The 6,000-nt window shown below is 32.1% G+C and overlaps 1 protein-coding gene across 2 annotated transcripts in view; it reads right to left on the reverse strand.

Moving 5' to 3' along the window:
- The window catches only part of Fili (Fish-lips), a 116,862-nt gene extending 111,631 nt beyond the window's left edge, over nucleotides 1-5,231 (reverse strand). The window contains exon 1 of one of the 2 annotated variants that reach the window (XM_088270800.1): nucleotides 4,832-5,231. The gene's annotated coding sequence lies outside the window, so the exon portion shown is untranslated. The remainder of the gene's footprint in view (nucleotides 1-4,831) is intronic. The other variant, XM_088270801.1, reaches the window with a different exon arrangement.
- Nucleotides 5,232-6,000: the final 769 nt, after the last annotated feature.

Raw genomic sequence — 6,000 nt, forward strand, 5'->3', positions numbered from 1 at the left:
TATTTATATTAATTTTTTTTTTTAAATTGTCCAGCTCTATTATATAGTGGTTAGTGCGCAAGGCTACTATGCTGGAAGTTCTGGATTCAATTTCCAAGAGGATCAAAATGAATATAAGTGATATTTCAGTCTAAAATTTATTTAATATAACCCCGACCGGTGCCTGAAGTGGAAGGCTGATCACCTTTCCTTCGTGTATTTAACGATCAAGATAACACTGTTTCTGTACGATGCAGTGCCCTATGCAATATTGAGTGTGAATAAGGGTTAGAAAAAGATTTAAAAATAAATAACTGGTTGATATTGTAAAAAATACCTTTTTGTTTTAAATATTCAAAAGTGTTGCTATGAAGGTATTTATATTGTCATACAATACAAAATAATACCGAACATGTTGAGATTTTCTTGTTTTATATTCCGAAAAATGTATGTAAACTATAAACAATAATATTCATAAAACCTGTAGCCATTAGATACTACTCGGTATATTTTCCCTTAACACGTGAGACGTGAAATGTAGGCGAATTTTCTTTTAAGGTACTCCAATAAAAAATAAGCATAACATTATCGTTTCCAAAGTCGTCCTGGGATCATCAAATCGCGATTCATATTCATCATATCTCGTTTCCCATCGAGTGGCCCATTGAAAGTTTGTAGACATACAAAGTTATCGAATACGCACGCTAAGGCAACTAGGAAATTTGCCGATTTAAAAGTTTTCCGCTGGCTGGCGGCGCGTTTAGCGCTCACGTTCACCTATGAGGTTGGGGCAATACCGAGCATAACTGCTGCTAAGCGTAGCAGAAAAGTGCTTTTCAAGGAAATGGGAGTAATGTAAACCCAAATAAATCTCGAGATTTGCATACGGTACGCTAACAATATACCTCATAAAGGATCGGGACTCTACTTTATGGGAGTATTAATACGGCGAGGCTTCTCATCTTTCGTGGGTTTGGCTTCAACGTATTTTATACATCTCTTGTTAAGCCGATCGCTGAAGCTTGTTGACTTCTTAATACTTCGTATATTTTTAACAATGTTTGATAACATGTTTTGAATATTTTTTACAATTCAAATTACTGTTTATTTCGTAACTTTTCCATCTTATTTCGAGGATTACAAACAGTTATGATGAAATATATACTTCAATATAATATATATTATATGTATCTTAACTGAGACGAAATATCTTTAATTTTTATACGTAATATGATGCAAGTGTGAGCATTCTAAGACCAGATACTTGACTGGCTCGTGTAACGTTTACCAATTCTACCCATAGGTTAGAATTGATGAATGTTTCACGAATGTAAAGTGATTACTTAAATCAGCCTATGACGGCCGTAAGCCCCGTAAATGCCTAGACTTCTTTATTCTTCTTCATCTTTGTTAAGATGACAAAAAATAATATTGATAAAAAATGACTGATTACAAAGGAATAAGGGTAAAAATGATAACGAAGTATCAGGGCGACATAGACGGCGTAAGGACATAAATAATATCAGCAGGTGGCGTCCGCGGTAATCCCCGTTTATCCATATCTCACTCTTTGTCAGTCTACCCTGTCATAATGTCGGTCCACTGATACAGCCTGGCGTTGCTTTGATCTAATTATGAGTGGCAGTTCTTTTGATATGACACGGAGATTATGGGGCGACCGAAGCGCGGGGCGTGACACAGTTACCGACAGTTACCTATTATGTTATTATGTTACTGCCTACTTTTATCAGCCCTCAGCCAAACCACCCTTCATTGTATCAGGCTAAGCTGTTATCAGCTACCTCGTAGAATCATTATCGCGAATCTTAGAGCCTTTTAAAGAAAAACAAAGACACATTGTGTGACAATAATGTTGAGTGTGCCCAAATATTTGTACAGAATTTAACCGTTCAATAAGTTATGTTTTTATTTGAAATAATATCTCTGTGTGGTTCTGTTCTTGTAAAAAAAGATTTGGTAACTTTCATTTTTTTAATTGGTCATCACGTACAAAAATTCCAACTTCAAATTGGCAGCATTGAAAAAAAATTGTTATCGTTATATTTTTAAGTCGAAAAAATAAATTAAAACGTCTGTTCGGTTATTTCGATTCATGATTCAAAATTAAAATTGTGATTTGACAAATTCTCGATTTAATCTGTTAAAAACCTAATTTTAAATTATTTTGCGTAAATGTCATACCGTTTCATTAAAATTCTAATTGTGTTTATCTTGATTAAATTCCATATTAAAAATTAGGTGTGGCGTGTTCGGGGGAATGAAAAACGACGCACACTTGTTCAAATTCGTTAGTTCACAAAACCGATGCGATAATCAGCGGAAATCCAGTTTTTCCTACAAAAATGGAAACATCCTAAATGATGGAGTTTTCCATTTTTCTCACATGCAAGCCATTATTTTTTTCCGTGTCATTTTCCGTCGGCCATCTCGTCACGCGAACTTATCTACAGAAACTTGTTATTCTGTTTGGCATTGTGCTGTGCTTTAATACTACCTTTTGTTGCCTGAAGTCTGTATTTCCGAATCGTACTAACTCGAAGCAAACATTACTTACTCACTAAAAGGATCTCATTAACGATCTAAAAAATAAATCACTTGAACAGCTATGTTTGAAAAATAATCATTAACTTGTGTTTTTAAATTTATATTATCCTTCTCTGAATTAGATAATAGTTTTTTTTTTAAATACATTTTTTATTTAAATCATTAAAATATGTTAAAGATATTCATTAGATGACATTATTGTAATTACATACTTGTATTGTTATTTAACTTACCCAGTATATTTTATCAAAATGATCGGTTATATTTAATAAAAATAACTTATTGTAATACTTGTACATTAATGTTGACTGATTTAAGAGAGATAGATAAAAACAACCCTTAGATCATTTTGTGAAATTAATTGATTCATTAATTTAATAAATTTATATTACTTCTGACCCAATGAATTATCTGCACCCAATGGTACAAAAGGCACTGTATCAAATAAATGCAACGTGAATTTGATCATATATTAAAGGCGAGGTGATCTGTCGTGCGCTTCATGTATTAGTCAGGGGTTATATTAAATACATATTGTGAAAAAATCAAATCAATATTTATGAACCCCCCTGGGAATCGAACCCGGGATCTACAGGGTGTAATTCAAACGTGCTAACCATTAACTATAAAGATGGACAAATATCATGATTTTAACTAATATCCTATTTTTTGACATTTAATGTAGATAACATATACTACCATTTTTCGGATGATTTCATGAGTAAAATTAATTGATATTTATATTTTAAGCCGTTTTGGAGAAGCATGTTTCAAATTGGTGAATTAATTGTATTGGTATACTATTGCTTACGGACTGCAAAATTTTTACTCAGCATAAACTTGTTTATCAATAATAACTCAAGCCGAAAATCAAATAATCTTTCCAGTATTATAAGAAATTTCTGATATCATGTTTATTTTTTCCCCTTAAACAACTGAGATTAGCACAATCAGGGATCAATCTCTAACTTACAATATAAACCTAACTTGGGGCGAAAAAAATGCTTACAACGTAAGATGTCATTGATTCAATTATGCTGAAACTTATCCACTCTAAATTATTTTCCTTAATTTAGATCGGATTTTAGTCCTGGGTATTGTATGGAATAACTTGAATTCCAAATGTTTCCTTGCCTTTAAAGTACAAAATAAACTTTTGTAAAGGTTTAAAAAATATACTCTAAGAACAAGCATGTTTGTGCGTAGTACGAGTATATTACCTTTTACTGGAAACTTTTATAACATATTCTAATCCCTAAGAACGAGATAATCTTAAAATGTCACGTGTATTATTAAATGTAATAGGTAAAAAAGTTTTGCTCTTTTTTGTTGTTGCAAAAACAAATATTCATACCATTTAAATCCGATGCTATCTCTGCGAGAAAATATAATTTTGTTTTTGTTTTAGTTCGTTATTTTCTTTCTTAAGAATGTATTAATACTATATTGTATAAATGAATATATAAAGTAACAAAACAAACTGTTCTTACTATTCAATCAATTACAAAATACTAGGACAAAAACGTGATTTATTAGCGACATACATATTATATGTCAAACATTGAATTATATATTTTTTTAACGTTCGTACTATTCATGTAAACAAAAATCATTATCATTTTATGTGATCTTAAATTCGAAAATAACTCGTAACATTTATAAGTAAAAAATACCTTTCTGTATACACCGATTCTTTAATAAGAAATTCGCCATAAAAAATCTTTTCCGATTCACATGATAATATACGAAATAGAATATTTTTTTAAATGCATTATTAAATATTATATTTTTTATTAAAGAATTTATTGAACTTAAAATATTTCCATTGTCAATACTTGAACACATTTTAATTATAAATTAAGTATTTAATATTGCATGATATTTGGGAAACTTCGAAAAATTCACTAATAAAACTTTGTCCTTAAAACTACCAATTAGTTATAGAGTTAAAACTTTCCCTTAGTACCAACTAGAAATTAGTAATAATATTCAATCGCTTACATATCCAAACGTTTAGCGGTATCACAAAATAGCAGGTTTCATGTGCTGACAGTCACCTTTCACTACTAATTGATGGGGATTGAGTGTGCTTTATAGGATGCCGATAAAATGCAAGTCAAGCGCTTTTAAAATTCCCAGTTGATTGATGTCAAAACCCGCCGAGCTTGATTTCATTTTTATTATTAAATACCCTTTTAATTTCCAGCGAGTAAGAAATAAATAAAATATTTACCATTTATATCTGCAAAGAAAAGGAGTTAAATATGTAAAGCTTTGAATTCATTACCTTCAATGACGCCGGAGAATGAGGAAGTCGGTCACTTTGCTGAATAAGTCAGAAGGCAAGGTAGAACTCAGCCTGACAGAACTGAATTATTAATCCAAGAACCAACAGTTTTTCCCGTATTTGCACAATCGATCTTAATTTTCCAACCAAACACTGAATCACGAAAATAAAGGGTTTATTTGCGACACCAGTCAAAGTAAAGATATATTTTTTAATTCGCGTATCTTTCGAGAAAAAAGTAAACAGAATCAAAAAATTGTTTTTGATGGATTTGTAAGAACAGCGATCGTACGCTACTCGTGGCGGAGAAGCGATAGCACCCCGACCGTCCTTACAGCTCGGCGGGCGAGCTTGCACTGGCTATCGCTCCGCGCAAGATTTCCTAAATATACCTACGACTCTCCTAAATCGCAATCCGTAGACGTCTCTACGGTTTCAGCCGATCTCCTCCACAGTATAGGGGAGTATAATGACAGGCGCGTAACTTAACTTACTTTGCTCCGGTTTTGAAGTCTCGCTCTTCGTTAGCCTTCGTTTCCTTTTTAGTGCGGGTATGATTTATTATATCTCTGTAGACTGGAATCATAAGGCGAAATGACAATTTCTATAAGCAAACAGACGCACTGACACTACGTGGTAAATAATAGGCCCTTATTTTACTTTTATTTTATGGTAATACTTTTTTATGGTAATCATTTTCACAACCTTATATATACTTATGGGTGATAAAGCTTTTTTCCATCAATGTTTTAAGCACTAATTTAGTAATTTTCATTAATTGATTCGGCAGTCACTTTGGGGTAAAATCAATCCATTTTTAACTAATGTTTTGCTTTGCAAATACCACTATTTCTTAAAATCCACTGTGACACGTTTTTCGATGCATTCCGAGTCATTTTTAAACACCGCGTTGTTTAAAAATGACGCGTGGTGTTTCAAATACGCGGTGCACCGTAACGGTGTTTGAAAATGATGCGGAATGTGTCGAATCACGTGTCACAGTAGATTTTAAGAAATAGTGGTATTTACTAAGTAAAACATTCATTAAAAATAAGAAGTTTTCCATTATGATTAGAAAAAAATGCTTGCCTTCCTTCAGATAAAGAAGACTCCTTAAAAGTTGAGTTTTATACTCGAATCAGGAATAAAATACAAGAAAATAAATAAAT

Source organism: Brachycentrus maculatus, unplaced genomic scaffold (assembly GCF_059751285.1).
Source record: "Brachycentrus maculatus isolate JH-2025_06_01 unplaced genomic scaffold, ASM5975128v1 h1tg000396l, whole genome shotgun sequence".
Taxonomy (NCBI): Eukaryota; Metazoa; Arthropoda; class Insecta; order Trichoptera; family Brachycentridae; genus Brachycentrus; species Brachycentrus maculatus.